Below are 12,310 nucleotides of genomic sequence, written 5' to 3' on the forward strand. Positions count from 1 at the left end.
CTGGATCCATAATTGGAAGTGCAGCATTAAGCTAACATGATGCCACTGTCCTGTGTTCATTTTCATGCATGTGGAAAGCTTCAAAGTGGTGTGAATCTTTCAGCGATTAAACACATATTTTTAAAAAAATTCCTCCAGCTTTTGCAAAATGTGTCACGTATGTTATGTCATCAGTCAAGATCCATATTAGATAGAGCTTGATTTCCAACTGCAACACATTCTATAACATAGCCTACTACAGTGTGCCATTTTATATGCATGTGGCTCACACACAAGGTGCATACAAAGCAGTTTGAATCCATACGAGGCGATTTTTAATTTGCGGCCATCTGGTCACCCATTGAAATGGATAGGATATATTACATAGTATGTGGTGCACTATAAATCTTGAACCATATGAGGTACTGACCTAATTTCAATCACAGTATGTAGCTAAGACATCTACACTTTATAGTGGTAACTCTCATATTTGTGGCTTATAGGGACAAGGTACAAATCAAGTGTAATCTTCAGGAAAAGTTTTTATTTTTCACTTTCATGTGTGTTGAAGAACACTTTATGCTTTTGGCTACAAAATGTGAAGTTGAATGTATGATGTTTTTCAATAACGTCACATGTGTGAAAAAATATGCCTTACGTTGTGGCCCATAATTCTAAAACCATACAATCTGGATCCATAATTCTGAGTGCAGCATACAGTTACCATCATGCCACTGCCCTGTGGTCATTGTCATGCCTGTGCCATGCTTAGAAGTGGTGAGAATCATTCAGTGATTAAACGCATGTTTTATAAAAATTTGCCTCCATTTTTTGCAAAATGAGTCACGTATATTGTGTCATCAGTCATGATCCATACTAGATAGAGCTTGATTTCCAACTGCAACACATTCTATAGCATACCCTACTACATTGTGTCATTTTAAATGCATGTGGCTTACACGTAAGGTACATACAACGCAATATGAATCCATACGACGCGATTTTCAATTTGCGGCCATCTGGTCGTCCCATTGAAATGGATAGGATATTATACATAGCAGAATGTGCCCTATAATTCTTGAAGCATATAAGTTAAAGACTTAATTTCAATTGCAGATTCTAGCTAAGATTCGTATGCATTATTGTACCAATTCTTATGCATGTGGCCCACATAGAAAGTGCACGAAATGGAAGTTGAATCCATAGGAGGCGATTTTCGATTTCCGGCCATCTGGTCACCCAAATCTCAAAGATTATTGTTAATAATTCAGTGTGTTTTTATGCTATTTAGCTAATAATGCATGAACCTGTTTATTAACATGTGCATAATTAGATACCAAAGAGAAAATAATGAAAATGTATTGGTAAACCGTATTTTGGTAGACTTTAAAAAACCCCATTGAAAAACACATGCATCACCAATGCTGCTTTTTGCTTGTGCCTAAAACGAAAATGTGTTATTAAAAAGTGAATATAACACATAGAGATGTTTTTTCTTTTGTTTATGAAGCCTAATGTGAAGGCAGGTCACACCTATGTTTTACTTTGAAAAAATCTCTTTTCTAAAATTTACGGCGTTACCTTGTTTTTTAATATAGCTAAAAAAACAATTGTTAAAGTTGCTTATAAAAAAGTGATCGTAAATGCTATTTTGTTTTTTTTTTCAGCTTGAGGTTCAGTTTAATATGAGTCTTAATTTGATGTATCACTTGCCCTAGTAAACAATCCCCAAAGTCTATTTTTTTTCAATTTTCCCAAGCTCAATGTTAAACACATGCATCACCAATGATGCAAAAAGTCAAGTCAGAAATTTCAAACAGCAATAAAAAAGTGAGAAAAACAGATATTTGAAAAATTCCTTTTGTTTATGCGGCCTTATGTCCAAAGCCATCCAACAAGAGCATTTTTTTTTTATTCGGTCGATTTAAAAAAAATCTGCGAACTATTTTATTTCTCTCAAAAAAGTGCCAAAAAGTGACTTTTTGTGCAAAAAAGTGCCCGTACAATATTTTTTCATCTAATAAACTTTTTATGACTCAGAATACACTTAGGCTTCAGGTCAATGTGTTTTCGTTTGGGGGAGGGGCCCAGGGAAAAAAACACCTTTTTTTTTCTCGGATTGGTCAAAGGTCAGGCTACCAGCTTGACTCTTGTTGCACCAGTGCTGCTTCGGCTGCACCAGTGCTGCTTCGGCTGCACTGGTGCAGCTTCTCAGACTTGAGGCGTTGCACCAGTGCAGCATAGAAAAGAAACTTTTTAATAAAAGGATTTAAAACTAATTCAAGATATACATTATCTAAGGAATGTTATAAAAACTCAGATATGGAGAATATTTTTCATTTTCGTCCATTTTTGACCGTTTTGGAGCACTTTGAAGCACTGATGCAGCTTTGGGATTTTTATGGTTATTTTGATCAGAGATGCTCCTAATGTGTTTAAAATTCATGTGGGATGTATCCAAGACACTGCCATCACACCTATATAGTTTTTAAATGATTTTGATGTATTAAAATTTTGACCTCCATAAGGGGGGAAAGGTTGAACTTTTACCCGCTCGGAGTTCCATGACTTTCGTGACCTTGTCCCCCTGAAATTTAAAATTGCATTTTCAAAGTAATGTGTACAACTATTCATTCTGTGTCATTCATTGTGTGTTTAGCATGCTATTGGGCCACTGTAGCACTTGTTTTTTTTTCGTTTTTATGCATTTTTGACCGTTTTTGAACACTTTGATGCTCCAAATGGTCTTTGGACTTAGTCACTTTTTGCTTCATGGAGATTTCAAAAGTGTTAGAAAGTCACTTTGGAGGCACACAGGACAGTGCAAATGCACCTATATAGCAATCAGGACACTCCAATCACACCTATATAGTTTTTAAATGATTTTGATGAATTAAACATTTTGACCTCCATGAGGGGTGGAAAGTTTGAACTTTTACCCCGCTCGGAGTTCCATGACTTCTGTGACCTCGTCCCCCTGAAATTTAAAATAGCATTTTCCAAGTAATTTGTAAATATATTCATTCTGGGTCATTCATTGTGTGTTTAGCATGCTATTGGGCCAGTGTAGCACTTTGTTTTTTTCATTTTTATGCATTTGTGACCGTTTTTAAACACTTTCATGCACCAATGATGTCTTTGTACTTCGTCATTTTTCACTTCATGGGGACTTCAAAAGTGTTAGAAATTCATTTTGGAGGCACACAGAACAGTGCAAATGCAGTTACATAGCATTCAGGAGACTGCAATTACACCAATATAGTTTTTAAAAGATTTTGATGTAATAAAATTTTTGACCTCCATGGGGAGGGCCCTTAAGCTGAACTTTTACCCAGCTCGGAGTTCCATGACCTTGTCCCCCTGAAATTGAAAATCGAATTTTCAAAGTGTTTAGTAAAACTGTTCATTCTGTGTCATTCATTATGTCTTTAGCCTGCTATTGGACCACTGCAGCACTATGTTTTGTTAATTTTAACCCAATGTTGACCTTTTTTGACCACTTTGATGCACCAGTGAAGTTTTTGGACTTAGTCATTTTTCACTTTATGGTGACTTCAAAAGTGTTAGAAATTCATTTTGTAAATACCTAGAACGGTGCAAATGCAGCCATATAGCATTCAGGGCACAACAATTACACCTATATAGTTTTTAAATGATTTTGATGCAATAACATTTTTGACCTCCATGGGGAGGGCACTCAAGCTAAACTTTTACCTAGCTCCGAGTTCCACGACCTCGGGTGGAAAAAGTGACTTTGCCCCCTTAAACCCAAAAACTTCAAAAAGTCACCCCTGGAGGCCAGAAATGGGTCTTAGACACTCTTGGTATGTCATCTGAGGTATACTATGGTGTTCTTGGGTCCAGAACTAGAAATGTGATGTGACTCTGATATCTAGGGCCTATAATGGAAAAAATGAATTTGACACCAAACACCTCAAAATGTCTGAAATAGGACTCAGACATGTACCTGGAGGCTGGAAATGAGCCCTAGACACTCTTGCTATATCACCTGAGATATAATATAGGGTCCTGGTGGCCACAGGGACCCAAAAACAGTCAGGTGGGTTGATACTGAAAATTAGCAAAAATCGTCCCAAAAATTTTTTTGACAAGATTTGCTAATTTTCCAAATAGCTCAGAATGGATATCAGAGACACTGTCTGAGTGCGCAAGATATGAATACACTTGTCAGAAAGGTCAGCTCTGATGCTTTCATGTGATATATATAACTTTGATATTATATAAAGTTTTTTTTCCGCTACCAACCAAGGGAAACACCTGATATCGTACCCGATTTTGAGAACATTGGGCTGGGTGGAAAAAGTCACTTTGCCCCCTTAAACCCAAAAACTTCAAAAGGTCACCCCTGGAGGCCAGAAATGGGTCTTAGACACTCTTGGTATGTCATCTGAGGTATACTATGGTCTTCTTGGGTCCAGAACTAGAAATCTGATGTGACTCTGATATCTAGGAGCTATAATGGAAAAAAATGAATTTGACACCAAACACCTCAAAATGTCACAAATAGGAGTCAGACATGTACCTGGAGGCTGGAAATGAGCCCTAGCCACTCTTGTTATATAATCTGAGATATATTATGGGGTCCTGGTGGCTACAGGGACCTGAAAACAGTCATGAGGGTTGATACCGAAAATTAGCAAAAATCGTCAAAAAAAGTTTTTTTGACAAGATTTGCTAATTTTCCAAATAGCTCAGAATGGATATCACAGTCACTTTGTGAGTACCCAGGACCTAAATATACTTGTTAGAAAGCTCAGATCTGATGCTTTCATTTGATCTATCTACCTTTGCTATTATCTGAAGTTTTTTTTTCAGCTTCCAGCCATGGGAAAAACCTGACATTGTACCCGATTTTGAGCACCTTAGGCTGGATGGAAGAAGTGACTTTGCCCCCTTAAACCCCAAAACTTCAAAAAGTCATCCCTGGATGCCAGAAATGGGTCTTAGACACTCCTGGTATGTCATCTGAGGTATACTAAGGGGTCCTTAGGTCCAGAACTAGAAATTTGATGTGACTCTGAGCTCAATGTGATGTGACTCTGAGCTATATGGCCTATAATGGAAAAAATGAGTTTGACCCCAAACACCTCGAAATGTCACAAATAGGAGTCAGACATGTACCTGGAGGCTGGAAATGAGCCCTAGCCACTCTTGTTATATCATCTGAGATATATTATGGGGTCCTGGTGGCTACAGGGACCCGAAAACAGTCATGAGGGTTGATACCGAAAATTAGCAAAAATCGTCAAAAAAAGTTTTTTTGACAAGATTTGCTAATTTTCCAAATAGCTCAGAATGGATATCACAGTCACTTTGTGAGTACCCATGACCTAAATATACTTGTTAGAAAGCTCAGATCTGATGCTTTCATTTGATCTATCTACCTTTGCTATTATCTGAAGTTTTTTTTTCAGCTTCCAGCCAAGGGAAGAACCTGACATCGTACCCGATTTTGAGCAACGTAGCCTGGATGGAAGAAGTGACTATGCCCCCTTAAACCCCAAAACTTCAAAAAGTCATCCCTGGAGGCCAGAAATGGGTCTTAGACACTCCTGGTATGTCATCTGAGGTATACTAAGGGGTCCTTAGGTCCAGAACTAGAAATTTGATGTGACTCTGAGCTCAATGTGATGTGACTCTGAGCTCTATGGCCTATATTGGGAAAAATGAATTTGTTCCCAAACACCTCGAAATGTCACAAATAGGAGTCAGACATGTACCTGGAGGCTGGAAATGAGCCCTAGCCACTCTTGTTATATCATCTGAGATATATTATGGGGTCCTGGTGGCTACAGGGACCTGAAAACAGTCATACAAAGCAATTTGAATCCATACGAGGCAATTTTTAATTTGCGGCCATCTGGTCACCCTTTGAAATGGATAGGATATACTACAGAGGATGTAGTGCACTCTATTTCTTGAAGCATATGATGTACTGACTTAATTTCAATTGCAGTATGTAGCTAAGACATTTACAATTCATAGTGGTAACTCTCATGGTTGTGGCTTATAGGGACAAGGTACAAATCAAGTGTAACCTTCAGGTAAGTTTTTATTTTTCACTTTCATGTGTGTTGTAGAACACTTTATACTTTTGGCTATAATTCATAGTCTGTACATTATAGAGACATAATTTAAACAGCACTTTGTTCCTAGTGATGTGCATCTTACCCATGTGAATTATTATGTGTGTGGCGTATTGTAAAGTTGTCAAAATTTGAGGTTGAATGTATGACGTTTTTCAATACCGTCGCATGTACGAAAAAGTATGCCTTACATTTTGTCCCATACTTCTAAAACCATACAATCTGGATCCATAATTGGAAGTGCAGCATTAAGCTAACATGATGCCACTGTCCTGTGTTCATTTTCATGCATGTGGAAAGCTTCAAAGTGGTGTGAATCTTTCAGCGATTAAACACATATTTTTAAAAAAATTCCTCCAGCTTTTGCAAAATGTGTCACGTATGTTATGTCATCAGTCAAGATCCATATTAGATAGAGCTTGATTTCCAACTGCAACACATTCTATAACATAGCCTACTACAGTGTGCCATTTTATATGCATGTGGCTCACACACAAGGTGCATACAAAGCAGTTTGAATCCATACGAGGCGATTTTTAATTTGCGGCCATCTGGTCACCCATTGAAATGGATAGGATATATTACATAGTATGTGGTGCACTATAAATCTTGAACCATATGAGGTACTGACCTAATTTCAATCACAGTATGTAGCTAAGACATCTACACTTTATAGTGGTAACTCTCATATTTGTGGCTTATAGGGACAAGGTACAAATCAAGTGTAATCTTCAGGAAAAGTTTTTATTTTTCACTTTCATGTGTGTTGAAGAACACTTTATGCTTTTGGCTACAAAATGTGAAGTTGAATGTATGATGTTTTTCAATAACGTCACATGTGTGAAAAAATATGCCTTACGTTGTGGCCCATAATTCTAAAACCATACAATCTGGATCCATAATTCTGAGTGCAGCATACAGTTACCATCATGCCACTGCCCTGTGGTCATTGTCATGCCTGTGCCATGCTTAGAAGTGGTGAGAATCATTCAGTGATTAAACGCATGTTTTATAAAAATTTGCCTCCATTTTTTGCAAAATGAGTCACGTATATTGTGTCATCAGTCATGATCCATACTAGATAGAGCTTGATTTCCAACTGCAACACATTCTATAGCATACCCTACTACATTGTGTCATTTTAAATGCATGTGGCTTACACGTAAGGTACATACAACGCAATATGAATCCATACGACGCGATTTTCAATTTGCGGCCATCTGGTCGTCCCATTGAAATGGATAGGATATTATACATAGCAGAATGTGCCCTATAATTCTTGAAGCATATAAGTTAAAGACTTAATTTCAATTGCAGATTCTAGCTAAGATTCGTATGCATTATTGTACCAATTCTTATGCATGTGGCCCACATAGAAAGTGCACGAAATGGAAGTTGAATCCATAGGAGGCGATTTTCGATTTCCGGCCATCTGGTCACCCAAATCTCAAAGATTATTGTTAATAATTCAGTGTGTTTTTATGCTATTTAGCTAATAATGCATGAACCTGTTTATTAACATGTGCATAATTAGATACCAAAGAGAAAATAATGAAAATGTATTGGTAAACCGTATTTTGGTAGACTTTAAAAAACCCCATTGAAAAACACATGCATCACCAATGCTGCTTTTTGCTTGTGCCTAAAACGAAAATGTGTTATTAAAAAGTGAATATAACACATAGAGATGTGTTTTCTTTTGTTTATGAAGCCTAATGTGAAGGCAGGTCACACCTATGTTTTACTTTGAAAAAATCTCTTTTCTAAAATTTACGGCGTTACCTTGTTTTTTAATATAGCTAAAAAAACAATTGTTAAAGTTGCTTATAAAAAAGTGATCGTAAATGCTATTTTGTTTTTTTTTTCAGCTTGAGGTTCAGTTTAATATGAGTCTTAATTTGATGTATCACTTGCCCTAGTAAACAATCCCCAAAGTCTATTTTTTTTCAATTTTCCCAAGCTCAATGTTAAACACATGCATCACCAATGATGCAAAAAGTCAAGTCAGAAATTTCAAACAGCAATAAAAAAGTGAGAAAAACAGATATTTGAAAAATTCCTTTTGTTTATGCGGCCTTATGTCCAAAGCCATCCAACAAGAGCATTTTTTTTTTATTCGGTCGATTTAAAAAAAATCTGCGAACTATTTTATTTCTCTCAAAAAAGTGCCAAAAAGTGACTTTTTGTGCAAAAAAGTGCCCGTACAATATTTTTTCATCTAATAAACTTTTTATGACTCAGAATACACTTAGGCTTCAGGTCAATGTGTTTTCGTTTGGGGGAGGGGCCCAGGGAAAAAAACACCTTTTTTTTTCTCGGATTGGTCAAAGGTCAGGCTACCAGCTTGACTCTTGTTGCACCAGTGCTGCTTCGGCTGCACCAGTGCTGCTTCGGCTGCACTGGTGCAGCTTCTCAGACTTGAGGCGTTGCACCAGTGCAGCATAGAAAAGAAACTTTTTAATAAAAGGATTTAAAACTAATTCAAGATATACATTATCTAAGGAATGTTATAAAAACTCAGATATGGAGAATATTTTTCATTTTCGTCCATTTTTGACCGTTTTGGAGCACTTTGAAGCACTGATGCAGCTTTGGGATTTTTATGGTTATTTTGATCAGAGATGCTCCTAATGTGTTTAAAATTCATGTGGGATGTATCCAAGACACTGCCATCACACCTATATAGTTTTTAAATGATTTTGATGTATTAAAATTTTGACCTCCATAAGGGGGGAAAGGTTGAACTTTTACCCCGCTCGGAGTTCCATGACTTTCGTGACCTTGTCCCCCTGAAATTTAAAATTGCATTTTCAAAGTAATGTGTACAACTATTCATTCTGTGTCATTCATTGTGTGTTTAGCATGCTATTGGGCCACTGTAGCACTTGTTTTTTTTCGTTTTTATGCATTTTTGACCGTTTTTGAACACTTTGATGCTCCAAATGGTCTTTGGACTTAGTCACTTTTTGCTTCATGGAGATTTCAAAAGTGTTAGAAAGTCACTTTGGAGGCACACAGGACAGTGCAAATGCACCTATATAGCAATCAGGACACTCCAATCACACCTATATAGTTGTTAAATGATTTTGATGAATTAAACATTTTGACCTCCATGAGGGGTGGAAAGTTTGAACTTTTACCCCGCTCGGAGTTCCATGACTTCTGTGACCTCGTCCCCCTGAAATTTAAAATAGCATTTTCCAAGTAATTTGTAAATATATTCATTCTGGGTCATTCATTGTGTGTTTAGCATGCTATTGGGCCAGTGTAGCACTTTGTTTTTTTCATTTTTATGCATTTGTGACCGTTTTTAAACACTTTCATGCACCAATGATGTCTTTGTACTTCGTCATTTTTCACTTCATGGGGACTTCAAAAGTGTTAGAAATTCATTTTGGAGGCACACAGAACAGTGCAAATGCAGTTACATAGCATTCAGGAGACTGCAATTACACCTATATAGTTTTTAAAAGATTTTGATGTAATAACATTTTTGACCTCCATGGGGAGGGCCCTTAAGCTGAACTTTTACCCAGCTCGGAGTTCCATGACCTTGTCCCCCTGAAATTGAAAATCGAATTTTCAAAGTGTTTAGTAAAACTGTTCATTCTGTGTCATTCATTATGTCTTTAGCCTGCTATTGGACCACTGCAGCACTATGTTTTGTTAATTTTAACCCAATGTTGACCTTTTTTGACCACTTTGATGCACCAGTGAAGTTTTTGGACTTAGTCATTTTTCACTTTATGGTGACTTCAAAAGTGTTAGAAATTCATTTTGTAAATACCTAGAACGGTGCAAATGCAGCCATATAGCATTCAGGGCACAACAATTACACCTATATAGTTTTTAAATGATTTTGATGCAATAACATTTTTGACCTCCATGGGGAGGGCACTCAAGCTAAACTTTTACCTAGCTCCGAGTTCCACGACCTCGGGTGGAAAAAGTGACTTTGCCCCCTTAAACCCAAAAACTTCAAAAAGTCACCCCTGGAGGCCAGAAATGGGTCTTAGACACTCTTGGTATGTCATCTGAGGTATACTATGGTGTTCTTGGGTCCAGAACTAGAAATGTGATGTGACTCTGATATCTAGGGCCTATAATGGAAAAAATGAATTTGACACCAAACACCTCAAAATGTCTGAAATAGGACTCAGACATGTACCTGGAGGCTGGAAATGAGCCCTAGACACTCTTGCTATATCACCTGAGATATAATATAGGGTCCTGGTGGCCACAGGGACCCAAAAACAGTCAGGTGGGTTGATACTGAAAATTAGCAAAAATCGTCCCAAAAATTTTTTTGACAAGATTTGCTAATTTTCCAAATAGCTCAGAATGGATATCAGAGACACTGTCTGAGTGCGCAAGATATGAATACACTTGTCAGAAAGGTCAGCTCTGATGCTTTCATGTGATATATATAACTTTGATATTATATAAAGTTTTTTTTCCGCTACCAACCAAGGGAAACACCTGATATCGTACCCGATTTTGAGAACATTGGGCTGGGTGGAAAAAGTCACTTTGCCCCCTTAAACCCAAAAACTTCAAAAGGTCACCCCTGGAGGCCAGAAATGGGTCTTAGACACTCTTGGTATGTCATCTGAGGTATACTATGGTCTTCTTGGGTCCAGAACTAGAAATCTGATGTGACTCTGATATCTAGGAGCTATAATGGAAAAAAATGAATTTGACACCAAACACCTCAAAATGTCACAAATAGGAGTCAGACATGTACCTGGAGGCTGGAAATGAGCCCTAGCCACTCTTGTTATATAATCTGAGATATATTATGGGGTCCTGGTGGCTACAGGGACCTGAAAACAGTCATGAGGGTTGATACCGAAAATTAGCAAAAATCGTCAAAAAAAGTTTTTTTGACAAGATTTGCTAATTTTCCAAATAGCTCAGAATGGATATCACAGTCACTTTGTGAGTACCCAGGACCTAAATATACTTGTTAGAAAGCTCAGATCTGATGCTTTCATTTGATCTATCTACCTTTGCTATTATCTGAAGTATTTTTTTCAGCTTCCAGCCATGGGAAAAACCTGACATTGTACCCGATTTTGAGCACCTTAGGCTGTATGGAAGAAGTGACTTTGCCCCCTTAAACCCCAAAACTTCAAAAAGTCATCCCTGGATGCCAGAAATGGGTCTTAGACACTCCTGGTATGTCATCTGAGGTATACTAAGGGGTCCTTAGGTCCAGAACTAGAAATTTGATGTGACTCTGAGCTCAATGTGATGTGACTCTGAGCTATATGGCCTATAATGGAAAAAATGAGTTTGACCCCAAACACCTCGAAATGTCACAAATAGGAGTCAGACATGTACCTGGAGGCTGGAAATGAGCCCTAGCCACTCTTGTTATATCATCTGAGATATATTATGGGGTCCTGGTGGCTACAGGGACCCGAAAACAGTCATGAGGGTTGATACCGAAAATTAGCAAAAATCGTCAAAAAAAGTTTTTTTGACAAGATTTGCTAATTTTCCAAATAGCTCAGAATGGATATCACAGTCACTTTGTGAGTACCCATGACCTAAATATACTTGTTAGAAAGCTCAGATCTGATGCTTTCATTTGATCTATCTACCTTTGCTATTATCTGAAGTTTTTTTTTCAGCTTCCAGCCAAGGGAAGAACCTGACATCGTACCCGATTTTGAGCAACGTAGCCTGGATGGAAGAAGTGACTATGCCCCCTTAAACCCCAAAACTTCAAAAAGTCATCCCTGGAGGCCAGAAATGGGTCTTAGACACTCCTGGTATGTCATCTGAGGTATACTAAGGGGTCCTTAGGTCCAGAACTAGAAATTTGATGTGACTCTGAGCTCAATGTGATGTGACTCTGAGCTCTATGGCCTATATTGGGAAAAATGAATTTGTTCCCAAACACCTCGAAATGTCACAAATAGGAGTCAGACATGTACCTGGAGGCTGGAAATGAGCCCTAGCCACTCTTGTTATATCATCTGAGATATATTATGGGGTCCTGGTGGCTACAGGGACCTGAAAACAGTCATACAAAGCAATTTGAATCCATACGAGGCAATTTTTAATTTGCGGCCATCTGGTCACCCTTTGAAATGGATAGGATATACTACAGAGGATGTAGTGCACTCTATTTCTTGAAGCATATGATGTACTGACTTAATTTCAATTGCAGTATGTAGCTAAGACATTTACAATTCATAGTGGTAACTCTCATGGTT

The sequence above is a fragment of the Lissotriton helveticus genome, assembly GCF_964261635.1.
Source record: "Lissotriton helveticus chromosome 1_1 unlocalized genomic scaffold, aLisHel1.1 SUPER_1_unloc_23, whole genome shotgun sequence".
NCBI classification, from domain to species: domain Eukaryota; kingdom Metazoa; phylum Chordata; class Amphibia; order Caudata; family Salamandridae; genus Lissotriton; species Lissotriton helveticus.